The sequence below is a fragment of the Vombatus ursinus genome, unplaced genomic scaffold (assembly GCF_900497805.2).
Source record: "Vombatus ursinus unplaced genomic scaffold, bare-nosed wombat genome assembly UNPS02006779.1, whole genome shotgun sequence".
NCBI lineage: Eukaryota > Metazoa > Chordata > Mammalia > Diprotodontia > Vombatidae > Vombatus > Vombatus ursinus.
The window spans coordinates 791,086-819,057 of record NW_020946557.1 but is presented as its reverse complement, the minus strand read 5'-3'; the positions used below and the strand labels follow the sequence as shown (position 1 = coordinate 819,057).

The following is a 27,972-nucleotide window of genomic DNA, read 5'->3' as shown; positions in this document are numbered from 1 at the left end:
ACATAAATATCCTTTACCAAATACTCTGCTATGATATTACTTCAACTCATCTCCCCTTCATTTTTCTTTTTCTGATAATCTCTCTCTTTCCTCTGGCACGAATGTTACGGAAATGCATTAAGAAAATCAGGAGGAGAGAAAAGAGTAAGGGGAAAGATTTCATTTCAGATGACCAAGGCAGGAGATATTTAGACCCTAGATTAAATCGATCTGCTCATCTTAAGGAAAATGAATACCCAAGAAGGTATCCAGAATGAATAAGATCAGGTCTTCTGGCAAACATTTTTAGTATGCTATGTTTGTAGAAAGATAGGCATCAAGTAATAGGCTCTGTTTTCTAAGCTCCAGGAAAAGGCAGCCCAAAAGAGACTTCTGGGTAGCCCAGTGGTTAGAGTACTGAGCTTACAGTCAGGAAAACCTGAGTTCAAATTCTGATTCAGGCCCTTAAAAACTGTGGTGATAGGTAAGTCGTGTAAGTCACTCTCAGCCTCAGTTTCTTCATCTGTAAAATGAGGAGGTTGGACTCAATAGCCCTCTGAGGGCCCTTCCAGCCCTAAATTTATGACCCTAGGCTTAGACAGGGTCTAGTTCAAGCACCAGTGAAAAAACACTGATAAGTAAGTTCCTAAGAAAATAACTTGTGGAAAATGAAGGCCTGTCTGCAGGTCTTCCAAGTCCTTTCAACACAACAGCCCTGGGAGGTAGGCAGGACTGATATTACTGAATGCATTTTATGAGGAGGAGAGGTGTGGATAGAATACAGAGCCTGGAGTCAGGAATGTCTAGGTTTGTTTAACAATTAGCTTTCCAAGTTGGGAAAAAAGCATTCATGGTACACATTTAAGCTTATCTGCAGTACTGACATTTTCTCCATCACTTTCTGTAGTCTAAGCAATCAACAATACAATAAATCAAGCCCTAGTTTGTAGCCTTTGTCCATTTCCAAGGTGTAAAGGCCCATATTCAAAATTTAACAATCCTTTTAGCTTTCTCCAGTGCTTGCTTAGCACAATGCATGACACACACTAGGTGTTTAATAAATGTTTATCAGTTGATTGTCTCTAGTGCACTCTGACACTAGCTATGTAACCATAGGCAAGTCATTTGATTTTGCAGAGTCTGACAGTTCTCCAACATCTCTTCCAACATGAAATCTATGATACCTATGTAAAGTTGTTTGTGTTTTTGGAGGCAATCGGGGTTAAGTGACTTGCCCAGAGTCACACAGCTAGTAAGTATCTGAGGTTGCATTTGAACTCAGGTCATCCTGACTCCATGGCTGGTGCTTTATCCACGGTGCCACTTAGCTGAACTCTATGTGAAATTATAGAACGAGTTCAATCTGCATTGGTGGAGGAAGGTGCCACATCGGGGCCACCCACACTGTTAAAATCACAGGTCTTGGGGCAGCTAGATGGCGCAGTGGATAGAGCTCCAGCCTTGGAATCAGGAGGATCTGAGTTCAAATGTGGCCTCAGCCATATAACACTCTAGCTGTGTGACCCTGGGCAAATCACTTAACCCTGATTGCCTCATCAAAAAAAAAAAGCATAAAATAAAATCACAGGTCTTAATGAATTAGCTTATGTGGAGAAGAAACACTGAAGCTTGAGAAGGTTAAGCATAACCACTACTAGAATTCCTCTCCTAATTCAGTTCCCTTCTCAGCTATTTCTACTAGATCTTAACTGCCTTTTTAAAACAAGAATGTGTTTTGCCCAGAGGAAGGTGGGGAGGGTTCAAGTGCACGCTTCACTCACTGTTTCTTCTGGATTGTGAATTTTGCTCCCTGAAGGCATCTGATCCCTTTCAGTCACTTTTTAATCAATCCCACATGGAGATAAGGTATATTTTTCATTATCAGATTGATTTGTCTGGATCCTAACCCAGACTTTTTGATGCTGCACTAAGGGCATCTTCTTTTGCTGCAGACAAAAATCTGTGCATTGGCCACCTGCACGAACAGTCTAAAACTAAGCAATTGCCTATTCTTGCCTGTGGCATAATTTTCATCTGTAACAACTTTCATGGGCACAAATTATATACATATTAAGGGAGAGTAACCTTTTGGAATGGGGCCCAATACATTTGTTGCCATGTGGGTGAGCTAAATTTTCTGGGAGAGCCACTGTGCTTTTTTTTCTTCTGAGAATATATATAATTAAATACATAGTAATGACTGATTTTATATAGCACTTTAACATTTATAAAATAGTTTGTGTGCATTATTTCATTTGAGCTTCACAACAACCCTATGAGGTATGCCCTAAAGGGGCCAATTTTATGGAAATAGAAACTAGGACCTAAGTAGTGCACGATCACATAGCTAATAATTATATTTGGTAGGATTTGAACTCTGGTCTTCTTGATTCTTAAGTCCAGCAATCTACCCACTGTACAAGGCTGTCTTCATTAAATTAAAACTAAATTAAATATATGTAAAAAACCAAAGGTTTTTGGATTGCATTTCCACATTTTCAGTGAAATAGAAATCAACTCACTTTTCTGAGTAAATCTTTTTTAGTGGGGGGAGGGGAGAAAAGGAGGTTTAAAGATTGAGTTTCCCTATGTCGTCCAGGCTAGGGTACAGGCGCTTACTCATAGGCCAAGACCTGCTCTAATCACTATGAGAATTTTGACTTGTGCCTTTTCTGACCTTAGGCGAGTTCACCCTTCCTTAGGCTTCTTAGTGTCTCCTCCAGTCCCAGGGGCTCACCACATTAATGCCAAATTTAGTTCAGTAGGTTCGGACACCAGATGGGCTTAGCCTACTGTAGCTCAGAACTCCTTAACTCAAGAGATTTGCCAGCCTCAGCCATTCCAATAGCTGGGCAAGCATGACTATGCCTAGCTACTGAATGAATCTTACCATGCTAAACACATTGTTGAATGTTCAGTAAATGGTGATAATGCCCAACTTGGACAAATTTAAATTAAATTATAATACAGAATTATGATCAATAACTTTGCATACATGTTTTAATAGCTTAAGATAAGGAGTAGAGATAAAATTTAAGTTCTAACATATAATTTTCCATTATTTTAACTTGTCACTCTTCATAAAGATCACATGATGAACAAAATAAGAAACATAAAGAAAGTGACTATTCTAAATTTGGGCAGTAGATTAGAGAATGGACAAAAAGTGGCCAGCATGGCCCAAGATTTATTAAAGCCTATAGTTTAGACTACTGAGAAATTTGCAGGCTTTTATTCCCATTGAATGACAGAAATTTGCCAATTCAACACAGCTCGGTTGCATAAATTTGCCATTGCCTCATTTGCCCCTTGATACTTGAGCCTGTGTTTAATAATTTTAAATAGTTACATAAATTTCTCATTTTAAAATGGTTTTAAATTTTCTTCCCAGTCTTCCAGTTTTGAAATGTTAGTGATATCGCCTTAACAAGTTAGCCATATGTCCATGTTCTACCAGTTCATTCAGGTTTATATACATTTCTGAGAATCCATTCATTCATTCAGCAAATCTGTACTGAATAGGAGGCTGTGTCTTCACTATGAATGTATCCCATTTTAAGGAGACCTGATCCATTAATCCAAATGTACAAAATAGATAAATTTGGCCAGAGCAGGAGATTATTTGCATTACCAAAGATTTCTCATTTTACAAAAACATTCACTACAAGGTTTCTTTCAGATAAGAACAAGGAAGGAATAAGTCTGTGGACTAGAAAGGATGGGTGTTAACATATGAAAGAGAGAGCACCAAATTATTCAATTCCTATTTTCTTTCTGTTTTCTCTGTAAATGGAAAATGATCTGACTGGAAAAAGTAAAGCAAAAATTGAAACCCCAAATTAGTGAAGTTAGTTGAGAGAGCATTTAGCTGCTTTTAAAAAAAAAAAAGAAAAGAAAAAACCTACCACTCCCAACCTTTCAAATATCTTTGCTGAATTATTTACTCTAAGTAGTTTTTGAGGAATTGTGGGGAAAATTAGATACATGAAGGCTAGAAATGGGCAAATGTTATCCTGATTTTCTTTTTTTAAAAAATAAGTCAACAAACATTTATTAAGCACTTAGTAAAACTTTATAGAATGCAGTTTTTTAAATTATTTTAATTTTAAATTCTAGCATTAACATCTAGCCTAAAACTGGCTTGGCTGTCATGTCTTATGAGATATTCAACCCCAGTTCCTTTCTGTCACTTTATCCATTTTGGGGATGGAAGCAAAACAAAGACACTCAAACTTCCAAACTGGTTGGTCCAATTTTTAGAAAGGGGAAAAAGGTGAATTCTAGAAATGACCCTAGTAAGCTTACTGTTGATGGCTCCCATATCTCTCTATCCATCCACCCAATCCTTGCCTCTGTCCTCAGTGCCAGTCCCTTATCATCTACTGCCTATTTCACCTTTCCAATTAGATTTCCCATAGGCATTTTTTTTAAACCAGCATTTATTTATTTATTTGTTTGTTTTTTTATTTATTTATTTAGATGAAGCAATTGGGGTTAAGTGACTTGCCCAGGGTCACACAGCTAGTAACTGTTAAGTGTCTGAGGCTAGATTTGAACTCAGGTACTCCTGACTCCAGGGCTGGTGCTCTATTCATTGCGCCACCTAGCTGCCCCTCCCGTAGGCATTTCAAACTCATCATGTCTGGAATAGAAACTCATTTTCTTTCCCCCCTTTTCCATACTTCCCCATTTCTGTCAAAGGCAACACCATCCTTCCAGGCACAACCTTGGAGTCATCCTTGACTCTTTACTTTCACTCACTCCACACATCCAGTCAGTCACCAAATCGCAACCTCTCTGCCTCCATATCTCTGGCATCCTTCCCCTTCTTTCTTTCCATTCACACCATAACCAGCCTGATTGAAATCCTCATCACATCTTACTTGTATTGTTGCTAATGGCTTTCTACTTGGTCTCCCTGCCTAATGTCTCTCCCCCTCTCCAGTCCACCATCCACACAGCTTTCCAGGTACATTTTGGACCAATAGAAAGAAGAACTTTCTTTTTGAAAATGGAATTAGCTTGCCAGTGAGAGTTGAGTTCATTGGAGAAGCAAAGACTGAATGACCACTTGCCTGGGATGTTGTAGAAATGGGTTGTAATGGATTACCTTAAAGGCTGCTTCTACCCCTAAAATAATAAAAATTTTATAATTGTAAGGTGCCCTAGTACAGTAAATTTTGAACAAGGTTTGATAAAATTGTATGTAAGCTTTAAAAACAAATCTACTTACAAAGTATGGTACCCCTCTATTTATGCAGGCAATAAAAGCAACCAGGATGTTTTTGTAAAGTCTTGACCAGGAACGTTTTGTTTTATCTTTATCATGGAAGATAGATTTCCTTTTAAAAGACAACCCTGCCCCTCTCCCTCTCTGTCTCTTCTGCTCTGCTGGCACCTCTTCAGCTTTGCCCCTCACCCCCTGAGAATGTACTCCTGCATCAAGATTATCTCTACCCCTGCCCTTGTGAGGAGCAGCTCTCAGGTGCTGAGTGGACCGTTATCTACAGTGATGCTAAAACGGCCAGAGGTTCGAACAGATGAGAACCTCAGCATTTTGGCAGCATCGGGTCCCTTGACCTCACTTGTCCTCAGATGTGGATTCCAAACTAGCGCCATCTCAAGGGACATTGACACAACAGCCAAATTTTGGGGGGCTGGCGCTGCCATTGTGGGGGTGGCCGGCTCCGGATCTGGGATTGGGACTGTGTTTGGAAGTCTCATCATTGGTTTTGCCAGGAACCTCTCCCTAAAGCAGCAGCTCTTTTCCCATCCTGGGCTTTGCCCTGTCTGAGCCTCTTTTGCCTGATGGTGGCCTTCCTCATCCTCTTCGCCAAGTGATGGAGCCATTTCTATCTCCCAATGTTTCTGAACGTTCCTCCTCCTTGTCATCCTGGTCCTTCCATGTCTCTTCCAGCCTGTGAATACCTTCCCCTCCATCTTACCAGGCAGCCCTGGTGAAAGCCATGGGTCAGGATTTGACAGAGGGAAGACAAATAAATACTGTATTAATAAGCTGTTAAAAAAAAAGACAATCCTACATTTTCAAAGTTTGACTCAGAGGTACTACAGAAAATTTTGTTTTCATAAACTAAAAATTAAAATGAGTGAAGTATTTTCAGGTAGATTGTAATTTTCATACATTTGAGAATTGTATGCTTTTCTATATTAAAAAAAACTTTGAATCCCTTTAAACAACAATAATAATAGCTAACATTTATATAGCACTTTAATGTTTGCAAAGCTCTTTACAAACATGGCATTTAAATCTCACAATGGCTCTGGGGAGTAGGTACTATCATTATCCCCATTTACAGATAGGGAAATTGAGGCAAACAGAGGTAAGTGTTTGTGACTGTATTTGAACTGAGATTTTCCTGACTCTGAGTCCAAAGCTCTATTCCAGGAGTAAGGAACCTGCAGCCTTAAGGCTACATGTGGCCTTCTAGGTCCCTAAGTGTGTCCTTTTGACTGAATCCAAATTTTAGAGAACAAATCCTTTTTATATTTTGTATTCACTTAAAAGGCTGCACTTAAGGACCTCGAAGGCCACATGTCACCTTAAGGCCACAGATTCCCCACGCCTGTTCTATCCACTGACTCACCTAGCTGCCTATTTACTTCTGAAATTATAAAACCAATGTTAGTGGACATGTTAAGTCCTATAATGCTTCTCATACTTAACTCATCCCTTTCAGTGGTAGTGCCTATAGCAAATGAATTTATACTTGCGAATGTATTTTTAAAACGTCTGATCTCTAAAGCCCCTCCAGATTGTCACCAATAGGGAGTCATTGTATGTTAGGGTAGAAATGATGGGAACTTTTCCAGGAAATAGTTACTCCCTCCTGGAGTTTATGCTAAAGGAAAGGAAAACTGGGCATATGCAGACATGCACTCTTGAATTTTAAAGAGCTGATATCGTGAGATTCAGACAAAGGCTGAGCCAGATCCTTAGGAAAGAAATTCCACAGGGAAAGTAAGCTAAGGGGGGGGGGGGGGGCTATGTTCAGAAGGTGACAGGGAAAAATGATGGATGTAAAAGTGTGGTATAGTCTTGTTAAGAATAGTAGTAGAGGGCTAAAGTTCAGAGTGCATTGAAGCTAGCGAGGACAGGAATGGTTTTATTAACTATGGTGAAAGAAAGAGGAAGAGCAAATTAGGGAGAGGATCGTTGCTCCTTGTGGACACTAACAGAGGGAAGGGAAAGCTATTTAATTTCCTAGTTTGCTCTGTTTCCTCTACAAAAGAGAATGACCTTTGGAAAAGGACAGAACAAAGATGGCTGCTAGGGAGTTGGCCTCTAAAATAAGTAAGGAAATAATAAGTGAGCACTTTTTAACCCTTGAAAAATTTAAGTCACCTGGCTCAGATGAATTACATCCTTTAGCTACTTATAGAACATGTACCTGTTATTATTGAGTCGGTTGTTGTCTGGTTAACATGAAAATCTCTTATCTAGACCCTGATGTAATTAGTTATCCAATGTAACTAGTTTTGTCTAATCTTCAGTTTAAAAATGATCAAAACTTCAGAGCTAGTCTCATCTCTAACATATCTTCCATTTTCTGCTTATGTTTTTAACCTATGTAAAGGTGATCATCCCCCTTCACATCTTTGCCCTAACCTAATATATGTTCATATATCCCAGTGTTTTCACTCTATATTAGTAAGGTTATCTCATTTAAATGGCATCCAATTGAATTGGTTTTACCAACTTTTTAGAACTAGTGGCATCCTCTCCCAGGACTTGACCCACTAATGCTCTCTTTACCATGTTTCCACAGCATTGCCCAATGGCAGAGAACATAATATTTAAAAATCAGCATCAATGTTAAGACACATTCTGCCTTTGTCAGGGTTCATGGGCATTTAATTTATCTCCTACCAACATTTTAGATAACTGTGTGGTCAGCCCACTTATGCATGTAGCCTCCTTTAAGAGAACACACATTTCAAAATACGTCCTGATTTAATTTCTGTTTCCTTGTGCCTTCTCATTCCATGGGAATTATTAAAGCAGTCACAGTGGCTATACTATTGTATCAGGTGGTCACCAACACAAACAAACAAACAAAACAAAAAAAGACTGCAAGAATGGGCCAAAGATGCTGAGTTGTTTTTTAAGTAGTTACAAAAAAAGGTTCACTGCATAGGGGGAAAGATATGTTCAGAAGTGAAGGTGCTACGTTGCATGATGACTAATATTGATAAACTTAACCCTTCCTGGCAATACAAGGATCTAAGACATCTCCAGAGGCCTTGTGATGGAAAATGCTATCTACACTCAAAGAAAGAACTATGGAAGCTGAATTGCTTTTTTTTTCTCTTCTGTTGAGTTTTGTTTCCTTTTTCTGATGGTTCCTCCTATTGGTTTTAATTTCTACTTACAACATCACTAATGTGAAAATATGTTTAATATGAATGTAAATGTATAGCCTATATCAGATTATGCACCATCTTGGGGGGGTGGGGAGGAAGGGGGAGAAAAATTTTAAACTCAAAAGCATATGGAAGTGATTATTGATAAATCAAAATAAATTAATAAAAAAGAAGTGAAGGTGCTATAAAAACAATAGAGATGTTTTTTAAGAGAGACCGGAAATAGTAAGAAGATATATAATCTAAAAAAAAAAAAAGATTTGTACTTTTAAAAAATTAAACGGGGGAGGGTGCAGTTTGCATTGGATAATAGAGTTCTCTTCATGCCATAATATTCCATGTTCTAAGGGTCCTTTGAGCTCTCACATTCTTGCTGTATGTTCTAAGCTCTGCCCTTGTTATAATATTGTCTGTGCCACAACTAATGCTAGCATGATCTTGGACTGCATTGAGAGGTATGTTGTTGTTCAATCATTTTGGTCGTGTCTGACTCTTCATTACTCCATTTTTGAGTTTTCTTGGCAAAGATACTGGAGTAGTTTGCCATTTCCTTCTCTGGCTCATTTTACAGTTGAGGAAACTGGGGCAAACAAAGTTAAGTGACTTGCCCAGGGTCACACAGCTAGTAAGTATCTGAGACTGGATTTGAACTCGTGAAGATGAGTTTTCCTGATTGGAAGGCCAATGTTCTATCCACTATGCAACCTACCTGCCCATTGAGAGAGGTATAGCTTTCAGAAATCAGTGGGTCATAGTTCTGCTGTACTCTGCACTAGACAGACCATATCTGGAATATTATATTCAATTCTAGTCAGTTAATAAGCATTTATTTGGTGCCTACTCTGTGCTAGTCACAGGTGTTAAGCACTGGAGATACAAAGAAAGGCAAAAGACAGGCCCTGCCCTCAAGGAGGACATTGATAAGATAGAGAATGCCCATCAAAGGGCATTGAGTTCATGGTTTATGGGGATCTATTGAAGAAACTGGGGGTGATTAGTCTGCAGAAGAAAAAAAAGACTCCGTGGGATTGACTCTGTGAAAGAGACTGGAGAGGACCAACAAAAGTAGATAGAAGTGGAAAAGAGGCAGGTTTAGTCTTAATCTAAAAAACACTTCCCCCAAAATGAGAGCTACCCAAAAGTAGAATGAACTATATCCCTTTTCCTTGGAGATCTTCCAGCATAGGCTAGGATGGCCACTTGTCAGGTTTGGGGTGATGGGGATTCTTGTTCAGCTACAGCCTGGACCCACGGTCCCTTCCAGCTCCAAGACTGTAGTTCTGTAAAAACGCAGGCTGTTTCATTTCACAGGTACTCTTAATTATGGCATACACAGCAAGCAAAGTGGCACAGTACTGCTGTCCCCTTAGAGACTAGCAGTATTGTCTGGACAGAGGCTTCCTGTATCCCTGGATGACTCTGATCAACACCATCAGTTTAAGGACCAGTCAGGTAAGTGAGTGTCCTTTAGGTGCTAATTTCAAAAGACTTTGAAGGTTTTCTTGACTCACAGCTCATCAGGCTGAAGTATATACAATTGTTGCTTGGTTTTGTATGAAGTTTTGTTCTGGTATCAGTCAACAGAGAAACCAGGACAACAATGGCTGTGTGTACCAACCGGAAACATAGTTTTTATAGCAACAAAATGTGCAAAATTAAAATTATATTAAATTACAGTTATCCCTTCTATGTCACAGGGGTTGAGGGCATGGCTGTGCAAAATATTTTGGCCCTCCCCTCATACCAGAGAAGTCTGAATTTTTTCTTTTTCTTTTATGGGGTATTTACAGATACTTTATTGTAAAATTTGGGTTGATATCATGCAATACTGTTCATATATTTTATGCATTCCTGAGTTTCTAAACTTTTTCTGTGTCATCTGCTGGTCTTTTCATGTTGACAGCAGCATCTGCAAAACTCCCCAAAAATGCCCATTTAATTTCTTATGCTGACCTGCAATATATTGAAACTGCAATGGGGAAAGTCACAATGTGGAAGGGATAACTGTATTGTGCACAGACTGAAGTGACCCTGAACCTAAATACAACATGGTACCTAGAAAGGATCCAGGAGACACCTGGGTTTGAATCATGCTAGGTGGCACAGTGGGTAGAGTGCCAGGCCTGGAGTCAGGAAGACTCATCTTTATGAGTTCAAATCCGGCCTCAGACACTAGCTGTGTCATCCTGGGCAAGTCACTTAACTTCATTTGCCTCAGTTTCCTCATCTGTAAAATGAACTGGAGAAGGAAGTGGCAAACCACTCCAGTATCTTTGCCAAGAAAATCCCAAATGGCATCACAAAGTCGGGCACGACTGAAATGACTGAACGGCAACAACAACAAAAGGACTTTTATCAGATGTATAATCATGAGGAAGTCTTGCCATTATAATTTAGAACTGAAAAGGATCTTAGAGACATTCTAATCAGGTCCTCTTATTTTACAGAAATGGTAACCAAGGCCCATCCAGGTCAACTTAAGATATCCATGGTTGCTTGGGAACCAGAATTAGAATTCAAGTTGAGTGACTCCAGAATCAGGGCTGTTTTTACTACACTATGGTGCTCCCTCATTTTACAGGGACAGAAACTGAAGCCCAGAAACCTTCAGTAACTTGCCCAACATCGCACAGGGGATAAATTTTGAAGCTGGAATTTAAAGGAAGAATTGGATTCCATATCCATTGCTCATGAGCCTGAATTTCTTCATCTGTGAGATCTTACCTCACAGGTTTATCGTAAGACTCAAATGAGATGTCTCTAAAGTGCTTTGCAGACTTAAAACTTATGTAGAGGCTATATAAAAACATTATAAGTGCTAAGAGACATCCAGGGCCTTCCTAGCAAATGTTTAACAAACTGATTCTTGGGGGGTGGGATTATGCCGGACATACTTTTTAGTTTAACCTGCATCGTTAACATTTTCTTCATCTATTTCTTAAGTCTAGAGAATCAACAAAACAATAAATCAAGCCCTGATTTATAGCATTTTCTGACTTCTGAGGTGTAAATGCTCACCCCAAAATTTTAACAGTTAGCACAGGGCCTATAAGAGCTGGGTCTCGCTCAGGCCTGGAGATAACAAGTCAAATGAATGGCAGCCACACTGCTTAATGAATTTTTCCACAAGTACTTTACATTTCCTTCTTGCATTACAGTCTTATATCATTTGTTGCCTCAGATATTTAAAAGGATAGCTCTTTAGGGCCTTCCTCAGATAGTCCAGTTCACTTTCCTGAACAAACATGGTGGCTGTTCCTTTTGAGAGATGATATGGTAACTGACTTAAGCCAAATTTTCTATTTATTGTCTTTAACCTTACTTAGCACCTACTTCCCTGTGCATCACCTCACAGACTCTGGCTCCCACCCAATTGACACCATCCACACCCACCAACCCACCCGCCCACCTTATGTGGAGAGGCAGACCCTGTGTTTTTAGCACCAGAAACCATAGTGGTACTGAGTAAGCTGCTTTTACCTGAAAGACTAGTGCAAATCATTTAGTTACCTACTGGTTTTTATTAAGCCAATATCATTAGATTTTGAAAGATCCTGTTACAAGAAAAGCTATTCATTTTCTGGATTCAAGTGCTGTTTTGGTTTGGTATTTGGCTCAGTGTTTATAGGAGAGAGGAAAAGAAGATATTATTCATTTCTGTGCTATTCACTGATGTATTTTTTAAAAATCTAGAGTTTCTTTAACTATCTGATAGGCTCAAAGACAACTGTTTACATTTGATTTGCAGATCTGAAATGAAGCACACGTATTTTCCTTGGCTTATTCAAATGTTAGATTTTTTTTTTAATTTTTCCATGAATCCTTTAAGAATGACTACGGTCTAGTAGTTTTACCCATATTGTAATGAATATTCTTTTGTGTGTGTTTTAACTGTGTTAGCTATTTGTAGCCTTTGTAATCTGTTCATATAAAATCTCATTCCCTTGAGAAATATGGGAAAAGATAAGTAATAAATAGTTATCCTCCAGTTCAGGAAAAACAGTTCTTTGTAGCTGGCATATTGAATTGTTTCTCAGGATATATATATATTTTTTTAAGGCAGTTGAGGTTAAGTGACTTGCCCAGGGTCACACAGCTAGTAAGTGTCAAGTGTTTGGTCTAAGGCTGGATTTGAACTCAGGTCCTCCTGACTTCAGGGCCGGTGCTGTATCCACTGTACCACCTAGCTGCCCCCTCAGGATATATTTAATGAGAAGTAGAATAGAGGGCAGCTAGGTGGTATAGTGGATAGAGTTCAGGGCCTGGAGTCAGGAAGACTCATCTTCATGAGTTCAAATCTTGCCTCAGACACTAACTGTGTGACCCTCGACAAGTCACTTAACCCTGTTTGCCTCAGTTTCCTCAACTGTTAAATGAACTGGAGAAGGAAATGGCAAAACACTCCCGTATCTTTGCCAAGAAAACCCCAAATGGGGTCACAAAGAGTTAACAACTAAAAAATGATTGAACAACAAAGTTATCCTTTAGGAAGCAATGCCTTTTTAGCTCTTCAGAAAGTTTCCAGTCGTCAGTTGTTAGGACTGTTAGCCAAGAAGAAAGAACAGTGCTGATTTATTAACTTTTTAGCCAGGTTGTTCTTTTGATTCAAGTTCAGGGGTGAGGAAGATTAATAATAATAATAATAATAACAACTAACATTTACATAGCACCTACTGTGTGCCAGGCACTTTACTATGATGACCTCATTTGATTCTAACAACAACCCTGAGAGGTAGGTGCTATTATAATAGCTAGCATTTATATAGTAATTTGTTTGCAAAAAGTGCTTTACATATATTACCTCATTTCATCCTCACAGCCACTCTGTTATAAGATATAACTAAAAACTAATCATATACTCACAGAACATTAGAACTAGAAGGGACCAACTCTTAGTACAGTGTCTGGCACATAGTAGGTGCTTAATAAATGTTTACTGACTGACTCAGAGATCACCTGGTCTAACCCTCTTCATTTTACAGATGAAGAAATAAGCTCAGGAAAGTTTAGTGACATATAGAAGATGTCACAGTGAGTTAGTGCCACCTTTTAAGCATGCGCCTCTGGTCTTACCTGCATCTTGCTGCATGGCTGATCCAGCCTTTATATCTCTTTAGAAAAAAATATCAAGTCAGCATTCTTTGCTTCCTTCCCCCTTCCCCCACCCACCCACGATACATTTCTATCCTGATTGTGCCGTTTTTTCCCCCAGTTAGCTGTAATTATAGGGAGAGGTTTGGTTTGGATATAACCACTAGCTCAGCAGTTTTTCCTACTGTCCTGGTGGCTGGTGAGGCCAAAACACAGGGCATGTAAATGATAGCTCATTGGACGCCTCCAGTTTTCTCCACATCAGCTTTCAGTGACTTCACTTTCCCTTGAGAATAACTAAAAGGCCATTTCTTTCCCTCTCCCTTTTTTTTACTTTAAATACATTTTATTGACATGTTTTGTCTTTTAACATCACTGAAATTCTCCTTGTATCTCTTCCCCCTCCCAGAGTGTCATCTCTTATATCCAAGAATGTTTTTAAAAAGAAAGATAAAGAAGGGAAAAAAATTCAGCAAACCAATCAATACATCAAAAAATTCTTATATATTCAGTACTCTGCATAGCAGGCCTGTCCATTTCCCTTAAAATGGAATGGGAGTGGGGGAAGGGTTCTTCTAATTTCTCTTCTTCGGGGCCAAGCTTGTTCTTCCTAATTTTTCAATATTCATTTTCAATTTTTTTTTGTAATTGTTGTGAAAGTCTTCAAGTACAAGGTTTTTTGTTGTTGTTAAATCCTTCTTCAAAGCCCTCCTATTTATTGTAGCCTCTCTCTGTCACCTGCTATTCTAGTTACAATAATTCAAGACCTTAGTACAATAATTTAAACATTGTAAATTTTTATATTCTTATTTTTTATTCTCTTGTGTTTAAAATAATAATGCTTGGGTTCCTCTCTCACTAGCATTCCCTCTTAATCAATTTGCCCCTCTTTGGAGCATTATCGAGAGTGAGAAGCAAACCTTTTAACTATTTAAATATAGGCTACCTCCCTTTACAACAAATTGCCTTTACCACCAAAATTTTGGTGTAACAAAAATTCTTAACCAACGGCCTACATTATTGCAGAACAAGGGGAGAATTTGGCATGCCTTTGTAAACCTGAAAGTAGAACCCAGATCTCCTGACTCCTAATCTAATGTATTTTCTGCTGTATCGCCTGCTTCCCCAGTATTTCTGCTAAGTAATCAGACATTATAGCCTGCCAAGGCCAACTGGCTGAGTTACCTGGGTTTTGCTTCCAAGTATGGTGTTGAATAGAAATATTTTGTTTTCCTCTCTAGTCACTAAAGTGTATGTGGAGGGGCAGCAGGAGGTCAGAGGAAGGAAATGGAGGAGATGGGGAATGAAGTGCAGAATATGACAGAATAATGTATATATTCCATTCTAAAATGGAATACATAGGTAGAAATGCTGACTCCTAAGCCTATGATCAATCCATAATAAGAACTGAATTATTCAATTACTTATAGTGGCAGGAACTCAATGTTTCTCAACTAAAGTTGATTCCTCATATTTCTTTCTCCAGTTCCTATTTTGATGAGGAGCTGAGGCAAACAGAGTTAAGTGACTTGCCCAGGGTCACACAGCTAAGTGTGTCTGAGGCCAGATTTGAACTCAGGAAGATGAGTCTTCCTGACTCCAGGCTTGGCAGTCTATCCACTGAGCCACATAGCTGACATTGTTTATTCTTACTATACTTGAAAAACTTGAGGTATGTGTTGAGGGAGAGGAGTCAATATTGGAAGACTTTTGAAATTTTTAAATAATTTATTTTAAATCAACTTAGCTATTATTTTTAATAAATCAATTAAATTAACTGAGTTCAGACTGCTTCAAGGCCTTGCCCATCTAATCCATGTTCCATTCAGCCCCCAAAGTGATTTTCTTAAAGTACAGGTCTGATCATGTCACCTCTCCCCCATCCCTCCTCCCCCAGTAAAACTCCAGTGGCTTCCTATTGCCTCCAGAATCAAATACAAAATCCTCTGGTATTCAAAGCCCTTCATAATTTAGCCGCCTTCTGCCTTTCTAGTCTTCTTATACCTTATTCCCTATAACAAGTCAGGTGTCAGATTCAATTCCAGGTCTGTCTTGACTCCTAAATCCAGCACTATAATCCAACTTTGTTTCCCCCTCAAGTACCTAGCACAGGACTCTGTACTCAAGAGACACTTAAGTGTTTGTGAAAGGAAGAATTGATTTGAATTGAATTGGCCCAAATTAAAGTCTGTATTGTTTTGGGTGTTTGTCTTTCTACCAGAATTCTGCGTAAGAACTGTTGCACCCAGGGTGTCATTTCTTGTGGAGAGGAGTTGGCACAAAGGATAGTTTGCCTCAGTCAGATGCAGGGAATGGTCTGCTCCTCAAAAAGTCTGGCCTGTGCCCATATGGCAAGGCTAATGGTCCCAGATCTCCTAATCCCCTAGTAGGAGATGTGTTTGTCAGCGTAGTGGGAGAAGTCATGGCCTAGGAGATTGAGCACCATAGCAGTGGGATCCCAAGGGTAGTGGTCCAGGATACATAAAGGGAGCAGGGACATAGCATGCAAGGACCACTGAAAAGAGGAAGAAATATGCTTGCTTCCATTTCCACATACTGGAGCCAAACTCCAGTTGCCTCCATCTTGGTTATAGTTCTACTTCTCATCTTCTAACCTTAAAAACAGATCTAACTATCCAAAAGGCGGCACTCCTAGATTTAGAGTCGAGAGATACCTCTTCTATAAAATGAGGTTATACTACTTGTAATTATCTTACAGAGTCATCTGGAGAAACAAAAAAGAAAATGTACGTTGGGTTTTATTTTTATAGTACATTGTTTTTGTTTTTGTTTTCTTTCTTAGGACTGTTTAAGCAAATGAGTAGCAGAGCTTGGTGAAGATTTATTTTCAAGATAGGTTGCCTTGTCAATATAAAGAAATTTTCCATAGATGTGAAAATGCCTCCTATGCCTTTCCATCTTCTATCATGAGCATAGAAGGCTTTTCTCTAACACACTAACCATGCCTCAGAGATGACATTTAGAGAACAGCATGTTTTACCATGTGAGTATAGGCCCGTAAGGCTGCCACATTGAAAACCACTGAGAAAAGGTTCTGAGATAGACCCTGCCCCCACTACAAGACCACCCCCACCCCTGCTGTGGAGAGCACCAGCAGGAGCTCAGGAGCATTACACACACATGAGAAAAGAAATGAGTGGAATGAGATCAGAGATATGTAAAGAGAAGGAAGGTTTCCCATTTTTTTTTCCTTTTGGGTTTATTTGAAATTTTGTAGTAATAGTTTCCTTTCCTTTTAAAATTCAAAATTAATTTTTTTCTTTTTTACTTACAATTACCTTTTAATTCCCAAACTGGAAGAATGACTTTTCTCCAGCTTTTCCATGGTCATCCTTGAAAGGATGCAATGTAGAATGTAAAGGGACCCTCCACCCAGGCAAAAGTTTAAATAATTAGTAGATGATATGGGAAACTAGAGTAATTATGTTCTTCTGGGAACGTCTCTAATTTATAGACTCTCTTGGTGAGTCACTCATTTTGTTATTCTGCCATCACATCTTCATCTGGTGGTAAGGCCTGTTGTTAGCAGCAAGAGGCCCAGGCCTTACAAGAGCTTAAGTTTGTCCTTATAGTTAACAATCTAGAAATATTGTGGTTTCTCACTTTCTACCGAGGAGTTATTTTTTTTTAAAGAAATGTCTCTAGATCCCTCTATTGCCAACTTATCTGTTACTATTCCTCTTTTGGTGACTGAATTATATGGTGTATCTTCAGTACTTGAAGTACTGTCCATCTCTTCAGTCAGTACTTGAAGTATTGATCTCAAGTTGCTTTCTCAGATTTTTTTTACTCTTTTAATTTTAGCATAAACTCTTAAACGTAACACTTCAGATCATGGAATCATAGATTTAGAGCTGAAAGGGACCTTAGAGCCATTTGGTTCAACCCCCTCCTTTTGCAGAGGAAGAAGCTGAGACTTGAAGAGTTAAGTGACTTACCCAAGGTAACCCACAACAATTAAGGGACAGAATATGGTCCATTTCTTCCCCCCCCCTCCCCAATTCTAAAGATACTTAATATAAATGCCAATTGTTGTGTGATTCAACAAGTTTTTCCTCTTTCAATGTAGTTGATTGTGATGCAGGATCAATACAAATAAATAACCAAGTATTTATTGTGTATCTACTAAGTGCCTAGCACAGGGCCAGACACTGAGAGGTAACAGTGAGGGGAAACACATAATAATACTTTTTGTGTATGAACTGTTCTGAAATTGAATAATAATAATAGCTAACATTTATATGGTGTCTGAGGCATCTCGGTGGAGCAGTGGATAGAATGTCAGGCCTGGAGTCAGAAAGACTCATTTTCCTGAGTTCAAATCTAACCTCAGACACTTAGTAGCTGTGTAACCCTGGGTGTGTGTGTGTGTGTGTGTGTGTGTGTGTGTGTGTGTGTGTGTGTGAGTATATGTGTGTGTGTACATATGTACATACATACATACACCATATATATGCATATACACACATAGATAGATAGATATTAACATGGGCACTACTAAATATCTTCCTTTCCCAGAAATCTGTCTCCTACTATCCTGTCACAGTGTCCAAAGTTCTTAACACTGATTCCAGAAAGAGCCCATTAAAATATGGAAGTAACAGCTAAAAGTCATCATAGCATTAATAAATGAGGACCATTTAGCTCATTGAGTAAGAATTTAATTTTTTTTAAAAAGTAGCTAATAGCCTGGACTGGTAGAAAAAAATATTGGACTGAGAGTTAGGAGACCTGAGTTCAGCAGTACACTGGTAAACATTTAACAACCAGCTTCCCCCTGCCCCAAACAAAAAAAGGAATAACCAGTACAGATTTTTAAGTTCAGTCTGCATTATTAACATTTTTCCATCACTTTCTTAAATCTAGACAGTCAGCAAAACAATTAATAAAGCACGTTTTTGGATATCTAACATGTCAAAATGCTCACTCTGAACATTGAACCTTGGCTTTCAGAGCTGGCTCCAACATATCCTCGCCTGAGTTCTGGCTCTGACTCTTCCCCTGGCTATAGGTGTGACCTTGGGAAAGGCCCTCGCCTTTATGCTTCTTCCATAAAATGAGTTGTATTTGGTGATTTCAAATTTTATATGATTGTGAAAAAGATGAGGAAGATCCTAAGGGAATTAGACATGGGGATAAGCAAGCGAAAGAAGTGGAATTAAAAGATCATGAGCATGAGATGGTACAACATAGGGCCCTAGGGAAGCCAGAGGACATAAAATACCTCCTAACAGGGGGCTGAAGGGGCTGGGAAGGGGGGTGAGGGAGTTGCCCAAAACAAGTCTCCTTCAGAATTCAAGCTTTAACCAGTTGTGACCCTGGGAAACTGACTACCACAAGATGAATGACATCCTCTGATACTGAAAGAATTGTCGGATGTGACTGCTGAGCCCCTGTCAAGAATATCTGAAAGATGATTGAGAGAGGAGGTGGGAGTGGGGGGCGGGGGAGGGAAAGGGGAAGAGGCACCACGGGCTTAGGGAACAGCAAATGTTGTCCTGATCTTCAAAAAAGAAAAGACAATGGAATCTATAAACTACACACCAATAAGCTTGACTTTTTTGAAAAAAAAAAATTTATTCTAAACTTAAGAAATAAAACAAGTATTTCCATAACATACTGGAATAGAAAAAAAAGGTAATTGTACATGAAACTGCAAATCTATTATGTACAACTTGCTATTCCTTTTAAATATGTAATAAAGTTTTCATGTAACTGTTTTTCTTCCCTTCCTCACCCCTCCCAGCCCTAGAGATGGCTACCATTAGACACAAATGTGTGTGTGTGTGTATATAATATATATACATACATATGTGTATAATATATATATGTAAAACCTTTCTGTACATACTTCTGTTTATCAGTTCTTTCTCTGGAAGCAAATAGTACCTTCCTTCATATGTCCTTTGTAGTTAATTTGGGTATTTATAGTAGTCAAAATGACTTAGTCACTCAAAGTTGTTCTTAAAACAATATTGTTTTTACTGTATACAACATTCACTTGAAAAAAAGCCGATGCACTTGACTTTGAATGATTTGTTAAATAGATGGTTAATGATCGTCTAGAAAAGAGATGACCACACAGAGCCAGTAAAGGTTCATCCAAAACAAACCATGCCAGGCTCTGCTTATTTTCTTTTTTGACTAGGCTGGCAGATTAGGGGAATGTTGAAGATATGATTTACCCAAATTTTAGCCAAGTCATTGATAAGGTCTGTCATATTCTTCTTATAGAAAAGATGGCAAGATTTGTGTTAGATGGTAGACCATTGTGGAATTGGTTGAATAGTCAGACCCAAAGACTAGACATTCATGGTTCAATGCCATCTTGGCAAGAGGAGTACAGTAGAGTTACCCAGAGATTTATTTGACTTGTTTAACGTATGCATATATAATTGACTCGTGTAAAAGCATAGATGGCCTGCTTATCAAATTTGCAGTTGATACAAAGCTGAGAGAGATAGCCAAACAACTAAATGACAAAATTGGGATCCAAAAATATCTTGATTCGATAGACCATCGGGCTGAATCTAATAAGATGAAATCTAATAGATATAAATATAACGTCAAAGTCAGGTTCAAGAAATGGACTTCACAAGCACAAGATTGGGGAGGCAAGATTAGAGACTAGTTTGTCTGAAAAAAAATGCAGGTTGCAATCTCAATATGAGGGAAGGGAATAAGCATTTATATAGCGCCTACTATGTGCTAGGCATTATTCACAATATGATTTCATTTGATCCTCAACCCTGCAAGATGAGGGCTATTATTATCATAATTTTACATTTGAGGAAACTGAACAGCGGTTAAATGACTTGCCCAGGGGTCACACAGCTAATAAGCATTTGAGATTGGATTTGAACTCTGGTCATCCGGACTCCAGGCCCAGCACTCTATCCACTGAGCCACGTAGTCGCCTTAAATATGAGTCAACAGTATGCCACAGTTTAAGACATTGAAAAGAGTGGAGAGTGCTTAGAGAAGGACAACCAGCTTAGCGAAAAGCTGTGAATCCAGGCCCAGGGGGACTTGTTTTGTATAAGTATTTGAAAGGCTAGTATTTGGACAAGAGATTGAACATGTTCTGATTGCTGTCAGTGCATAGAACCAACATTGTCAGAAATTGCAAAGAAGCAAATTTAGGCAAAGTGATACCAGGGAAATCTTCCTAAAATTTAGAACTACATATATATGTGAAGTGAGCTGCCTTGGAAGATAATGATTTCCACCTCCTTGGAGGCCTGCAGGCAGATTCTGGATGACCATTTGTTAACTACCTTTCCACTCTGTACTTGTGTGTACCCACTTATTTGTGTGTGGTCTCTCTAATTAGAACATAAGCTCCTTGAGGTCAGGGGCTGTTTTTCCTTTTTCTTTATATGCTTAGGCATAGTGCCAGAGTAACTGTTTAATAAATGTTTGTTGATTGAGTGGTATGTTGTAGCACAGTTAATGTTTCAGGCCATTCCTAAGAGGTACCTGGAACTTTTCCTTCCCCTGGTGAGGTGAAAAAGGAGAGAGAATCATGAAGCCAGGTACTCAGGTTGCCCATGATTGTTACGGCTCCTCTTCAAATGGGCTGAGTTGTTTATGGGGACACATTGCTGCTGCCTTCATTCAGTGTGTGATCAGTTATATCTTTATAGGATTCCTCAGCCAGAGCTGTTTATTATTAGCTCACTGTGCATAACTAGAATCTAATCTTTTGTTGGATTCACGGTTTAGTTTTTGTTGCAGATTGCATCCCGTGATTTTTGTTATTATTATCTTCATCATTATTTGACTCTTGTAGATGTCAAGACATTTACATGACATTATATGATTTCTTTTTCACAGTGAACAAAAGACCGGTAGTTGCCTTCTTAACTATAAGCAGATGGGGGTATGGGCCTGTAAGAAGAGTTTTGTAAGGAGTTCTTCTTACAGGCAGTGTTAGTTTTCTTTCTCTTTCAATGTGTGGTTTTTCTTGTTCTCTTTCCATTTTCCACTTGAGGTTTTGTCAGACTTCAGTCTATCAGCTTAATTTTTTTTCCAGGCTGTATTTTGCCCTCAGTTCCGGCACATAGCAAAATGGGGTAGGGAGAGATTTTGAGTCAGGAAGACCCACTAGCAGGCTAATACAATAATCCAGGCTTGGGGTAATGAGGGCCTGCACCAGGGTGTTGCCAGAGTCAGAGGAGAGAAGGGGGCATATTCTGAGAGACGTTGCAAAGGAGAAGTCTATAGGCCTTGACAGTAGATTGGATATGAGGGTGGGGGCAGTGAGAAAGATTGAGGAGTCAAGGATGATTACCTAGCTTGCTAGCCTGGGATGGTGGTGGTGCCTTTGACAAAAACTGAAAAGTTTGGGGAAGGGAGGAGAGGGTAGGGGGAAAGTGACAATCAGTGAGAAGCCACTGAAAGGTTTTGGTCAGAGGAGTTACAGAAAGAATTTGGTTTTAGTTAGATTAATCTGGTAATTGTATACTTGTCAGCTCTTGGCTTTCCACTTTGTAGATTATTTACATAGGCTGGAGCTCACTCCTCTCCCCAAGGCCAGTGTGGGTCCCCTTCCATCACTCATAGTCCTATTGCCCATATACCTTAGCAGACACTTTCCTTGAGGATTTGAGATCAGTTCTCCCTGAACCAGAGGTATCCCTTCCCAGCTCAGCAGGCTGCAGACTGCCTACCTACCACCAACTATAGCTCTTCCTTTTTGCAGAAAAGATAGATCTGGCAAAAAAAAAAAAATCTAGTCATTGAGTGTCTGAGTTGGCAGGAGGTCCTCTAATTTAACCTATATCTGAAAAGGCATCCCCTCTCTAACACATCTGATAAAATAGTCATTCAGCCTTGGCTTAAAGACCTCAGCAGAAACAGAAACCTCTGTCTTCTGAGGCTATCCATTCCATTTTTGAATAATTTGAATTATCAGGAAGTTTTCCCTTATGTCTAATCTAAACTTGCTCCCTTGAAATTCTGTTCATTGTTCCTAATTCTGAACTCTGGAGCCCAGAGCAACAAACTAGTACAATTCAATTCAAATCAATAAATACTTATTTAGGGCCTACAATGGGCAAGGCCCTAAGGTTACAAAGGCAAAAACTACAAATAGTACCTGCTTTCAACGAGATTATATTCTACTAACTGAGGGCTATAACATGCATGTAGAAAAGTAAATGCAAGTAATTTAAGTAGAGAAAAAAAAACCACTAATGGGGGTTGGGGGGGTGGGGTGGGGTAGAGTGGACTTCCAAGAAAGATTTTCTGGTAGAAGTAGGAGCATGGCTGAGCCCTGAAGGAAACTAAACATTCTAAGAGGCAGAGTTGAGGAGGGTGTATGTTTCAAACTTGAAGAAGCTTGAGGGTGTGGAGAACACCACAGCCTGTGCAAAGGTATGGAGGTAGGAAATAGCATTCTGAATTTTAGGAATGATAATTAGGGCATTTTGGCTAGAACATTTAGTGCATGAAGGGGAATGATGTGAAAAGAAGTCTGGAAAGAGGCTGGAGGAGGATTGTGAAGGACTCTAAATACCAAACCCAAAGAAGCAATGAAGATTCATTCATTCCTGAGAAGAAAAAAATTGTTTTGGCAGCTTTGTGGAAGATATATTGGTGAAATGAGAGATTGGAAGCAAGGGAAACAATAAGGAACCCATTGCAACAGTTCAAGAAAACTATGATGAGATATGAACTGGGGCGGCCATACAGATAGAGAGGAGATTGGTATAAGAGATGTATAGGTATAGAATTAACAAGACTTGGGTACTGATTAGAGACAGAAAGGACGGGGACGAAGAGACAAGGATGACAGCAAAGGTTGCAGACCTGGGTGACTGGAATGATAGCAGTACCCGCAGCAGGTTACTCCGCTTCAGAGAAGGGACAGATCAGTTTAACCACTTCACAACAGCCCTTCCAAAATTCGAAGCTCATATTCCCCATAGCCCCATCCTCTAAATCTTCTTTTCCCTAAGCTCAGCATTCCCAGGTTGTCAGATGGCATCAGCTTGGAGCCTTTCACTTTCACCCCTCTAGTTGCCTTCTTCTAAATGCTCTCTTAATTATCAATATCCTTCCTAAAATGTGATGCTCGGGACAGAACGTAATGTTCTGGATAAAGGCAGACCAGAACACAGAGTCCAGTGTGTCTATTGCTCCCTTATTCCTGAAATTTGTGCCTGTCTTAATGTATGTAGCTTTAGATGACTTCAGCTTTCTTGGATGCCTACAGGCAGGTGGTGCAGTGTTTAGAGCCCTGGGGCTGGAGTCAGGAACACCTGACTTCAAATTCAGCCTCAGACACTCACTAGCGGTGTGACCACTGGGCAAGTCAACTGAATCTCTGTCTGCCTCGCTTTCCTCAACTATAAAATGAGAATAATAATAGTACCTACCTCCCAGTGCTGTTGGAGGATCCAGTGAGGTAGTATTTGTAAAGCATTTAGCACAGCCTGGCACGTGGTAGGCACTTTATAAATCCATATTTCCCTCTTTCCCTCCTTCCTTTCTTCCCTCCTTCCCTCCTCCCCCCCCTCCTTCCTTCTTTCCTTTTTTCCTTCTTTCCTTCCAATCACACTAAAGATTCAGATGGACCTACTCCCCTTATTTTGTTGGTGACAGAACAGATTCCTTTCAAACTCTCAGCTACAGAGCAACTGAACTGGAATGTAAGCCATCACATATTTTCCTGGCATTCTTCACCTTTGTTATTGGAATGGGAGAAGTAAGCCCCTCTTTTAAAAAGCACTGTGTAAACCCAAAGCATATTTATTATCACTAATTAAGTTTCTAAGATTTTAAAAACATGAGCCCTGAATTGAAAATTCACAAGGATATAACCTTGTCTAATTAGACTAAAGTAAATGAGAATTCTTATCTTCTTTATTGCCATCATCATCAGAAACATTAATCACCTACAGGATGAAAAAATGTGCTTAGCATGCTAATCCCTATTAAAAATGTTTAAAGTATGAGCAAAGAATGAGGGTAGTACCTAACGATTTGGGACACACTGATGGAGGTAAAAAAGGGAGTGAGTTTTAAGGGAGTAGTAGAGATGCAAGGCAAATAGAAATTGTCAGTCAACTTTCTTGCATTCTTCAAAAGTTAACTATTAACTCATACTTATTTATAATAAGAACTAGCTCAGGTTGCAGGGTGGGGGAAAGGAAAAAATAAACTTTTGTTTCTTTTTAAATAGTATTTGATTTTTTTCCAATTACATGTAAAGAAAGTTTTCAACATTCACTTTTATAAGATTTTGAGTTCCAAACTTTTTTCTTCCTCCCTCTCCCCTCCCCAAGATGGCAAGTGATCTGATACAGATTATGCATGTACAATTATATTAAACATTTCCACATTAGTCATGTTGTGAAAGAAGAAACAGATTAGCTTTTGTTTCTTTAGACAAGATTCTTAACCTAGGATCCATGAACTTGTTATAGATAGATAGGCAGATAGCTATAGCTGTAAATATGTAGCATATATACACATATATACATGCACATATATACATGTATGCACATGTATACAGTATATATACAAATGTATTACTACAAAGGAAAACAAGTATATTGAAATTGAATTTCAATTAAACAGTTATATTAAAATTATATTATTATAATTAGTTAAATTATATTAAAATACAAATATACTGAAATATATTATAATATATAAATATATAGCAAATATACAGTATTATATGTTATTAATATAATTGTGTTATATAATAAATGTATTTATATATTATACCAATTTTATGTGTTTTATATTTCAATATAATTGTTTTATTGAAATAAAATTATGTTAAATATTAATATAATTCCTTTATAGTCCTATATATTTTATTTTATACATTTTAAAACATTATTCTGAGAAGAGGTTCATAAGGTTTGCCAGACAGCCAAATGGGTCCAGAACACACACAAAAATTAAGAACCCCTGACCTTAGATGAGCATCCAAATACAGTTTGATTCAGTTTGATTTCTTTAGAGGAGGCAACATGGTATAGTGGAAAGATCTCTGAATTTTGGAGTCAAATCCAAATTTGAACCTTGATTTAAGGTTCAGTTCTGCCACTTCTATTACCTTTGTGACCTTGGACAAGTCAGTTTACCTCCCAGGGCCTCAGTTTCCTCATCTGGAATATGTTCAAGTTGGATTTGATAACCTCTGAGGTTCCAGCTTTTAGCCTAGAAGCTTCTGTGCCCTTTTCTTTTATTACTAGCTCTGTACCTGATGATTTTTTTTTCTCATGAAACCTCCTTTCTTCCTGCCTGTGAATACTACATTTGTTGGGTTTTTTTTTCCTTGGCCAATACATGCTAAATTTAAAACTAGCAGTGTGGGAGACAACAAGGGTCAATTTTATTTTTCCTTTGTGATATATTTAGCTTTACAGAGGTCCAGAGCTTCATGATTTCTTCTGTCTTCCTGGTTAGATCTGAGTCATTACAAGTTAAAGGTAAACCCATGTACCATGCAGCATAAACTTCTCATTCAGTAAAACTTGAATATTTTGCAAGTAATGTATGTAGGAGAGTTCGCTCACTTGTACCAGAGCTTACAAATCACGTGTGCACAACATACACATGTATACACCCTCTCAAATCTTGATATCATATAGCTTGATTTACCCCTTCATGTTGTAAGGATTATATTTCTTTATGGGTGTAGATATGACCAGAGGGAGATGTGAAATGCAACAAAAATGAACTTTGGGTTCTTTGGAGGCATCTTCTTTTGTTCCCCTCCTCTTCTCCCTGTGATCAGCCTATAATTGACATGGTTCTGCTGCTCTTGGAATTTAGGTTACTTTCCCTTAGCTCTTAATGTAACTTTGTCTCTTAATTTTTCAGTTGTGCTGGATTCAAAACATACATCTTCAGATTTTTGCATCGGCTCCATCAGCTATGGGCTAGACCAGGAAACTCAATAACCTCTTCCAAGAGGAAGGCTCAGACTGAATCAGAAGGCCCACATTTGAGTCCCAGTTTTCCCCATTTGTTTACTTGTATGATCTTGAGCCAAGACACTTAACTTCTTTTTTGCCTTGATTTCCTCTTTTGTCATATGAGGATAATAATACTTAACAATCTCTGATAAGGTAGCTTGAGATAAAGTTTGTAGAAGTGCTTGGAATATCCAAGGGTTAGATTATTATGCTACTGTTATTTTTAATAGCTTTTTTTTTTATTAATGATTGCTTTTTAAGTTGTCTTCTGTATTCAACAGAGCAGAGTACTTTCCTCCCCAACCTTCTGTCTGGGACCAAGAAACTTGAAAGTAAGACTCCATATCAGGAAATATAACTGAGTCTCTCTTGAAGTCCATTTACTTATGGAACTTCAATTTGACAATCTCCTCTTTGCTCTTGAGAAAAAATGAGATTTCAGAGCTGGAAGGAACCATAGACATCACCTGGGCTAACCTAGACTTAACCTCTTCATTTATTCCCTCTGGTCAGTCAGTCAGTCATAAATTCCTGTGAATTATACTTCCAAATTATCTCATATCTAGGATTATCCTGAGATTGTAGATGTAGTGTTGGAAAGGCAACTTGAAATTACCTAGTTCAACACCCTCATTTATAGATTTATAGAGGAACCGTATCTATCTATATTCATATACCTATATTCACAGATATATACATATATCTATATTCATATATATGTAACATATAAGTATTTCTAGATAATTTTCCCAAGATCACCCTTGAAAATAGGGTCAAAGTCCTGGTTAAGATAGAGCTACAGTTGAAAGAGTACTAGGTTTGGAATGACTTAGGTTCAAATCCTGCCTCCTCTTCTTGATACCTTTTGTTCGTTCTTCAGGGACCAGTGAAATGCCACCCTTTCTATGGATGGCAGCTAGTTGGCGTGGTAGATAGAGTGTTGGGCCTAGAGTCAACCAAGACACTTACTAGCTGTGCAACCCTGGGCAAGTCACTTTACCCTGTTTGCTTCAGTTTTGTCATCTGTAGAAGGAGCTGGAGAAGAAAATGGTAAACAACACTCTAGTATCTTAAAACTCCAAATGAGTTTATTTTGTCTCTCTCAGAAGCAGTGGGATCTAGCAGAGTGAGAACCAGTTACCTTGGACATAGATTGCCATGTGATTCTGGACAAATAATTCAACATTTCAATGTTCTGGGTAACTGACTGTAAGACTATATGTAAGCTGCAGAGAAGGTAATCTCACTGGTAAAGGGAGTTTCCTCACCTGGGAGTTCCCTATACCTTCCCTATACCAGTGAAATCACATGTCTAGTCCCTATCCCTACCCCCAGTGGCATCTAATAATTCTGTGTCATATCACAATTATTTGTATGTATTTTATCTTCCTGAAACGTATAAGCTTAAGTTTCATGAGGCCAAGGACTGTTTTTTATCTTTTTAAAATCTTCCATAGTGCCTGGCCAGTTCTTTGCCCATAGTAGAAGCTCAATAAATATACGTTGAATGGTTGAATGAATAAGGAAATTGAGGCCCAGAAAAAGTTATTTACCTACC

General features: G+C 38.7%; 1 protein-coding gene and 1 pseudogene across 3 annotated transcripts in view; both read left to right on the top strand.

Annotated features, from left to right (window-relative positions):
• FYN (FYN proto-oncogene, Src family tyrosine kinase) overlaps window positions 1–27,972 on the top strand; it is a 180,625-nt gene that overhangs the window by 6,825 nt on the left and 145,828 nt on the right. Inside the window, exon 2 of one of the 3 annotated variants that reach the window (XM_027848687.1) lies at window positions 9,673–9,813. The exons of the other annotated variants lie outside the window; for them this stretch is intronic. The gene's annotated coding sequence lies outside the window, so the exon portion shown is untranslated. The remainder of the gene's footprint in view (window positions 1–9,672; window positions 9,814–27,972) is intronic. 3 annotated transcript variants of the gene reach the window in all.
• On the top strand, window positions 5,408–5,773 carry LOC114033228 (annotated as a pseudogene).